Genomic DNA, 615 nt, shown 5'->3' on the forward strand with positions numbered 1-615 from the left:
AGAAGAAAGGAGTTCTTGAGATTGATACTCTGAATGCCATATTGGCTCAGAACAAGATGTTGACTCAGCAAGTCAATTTGATTTCTCAAAGTCTGTCTGGAATTCAAGCTGCACCAGGCAGTACTAAGGATGCTTCATCTGAAGAAGAAGCTTATGATCCTGAGAACCCTTCAATGGAAGAGGTGAATTACATAGGAGAACCCTATGGAAACACCTATAATCCTTCATGGAGAAATCATCCAAATCTCTTATGGAAGGATCAACAAAGACCTCAACAAGGTTTCAACAACAATAATGGTCGAAGAAACAGGTTTAGCAATGGCAAGCCTTTTGCATCATCTTCTCAGCAACAGACAGAGAATTCTAAGCAGAGCCACTCTGACTTAGCAACCATGGTCTCTGATCTAATCAAAACCACTCAAAGTTTCATGACTGAAACAAGGTCCTCCATTAGAAACTTAGAGGCACAAGTGGGTCAGCTGAGTAAGAAAGTTACTGAACTCCCTCCTAGTACTCTTCAAAGCAATACATAAGAAAATCCAAAAGGAGAGTGCAAGGCCATCAACATGGCCGAATTTGGAGAGGAGGAAGAGGCAGTGAACGCCACTGAGGAAG

This window comes from Arachis duranensis, chromosome 4 (assembly GCF_000817695.3).
Source record: "Arachis duranensis cultivar V14167 chromosome 4, aradu.V14167.gnm2.J7QH, whole genome shotgun sequence".
NCBI classification, from domain to species: domain Eukaryota; kingdom Viridiplantae; phylum Streptophyta; class Magnoliopsida; order Fabales; family Fabaceae; genus Arachis; species Arachis duranensis.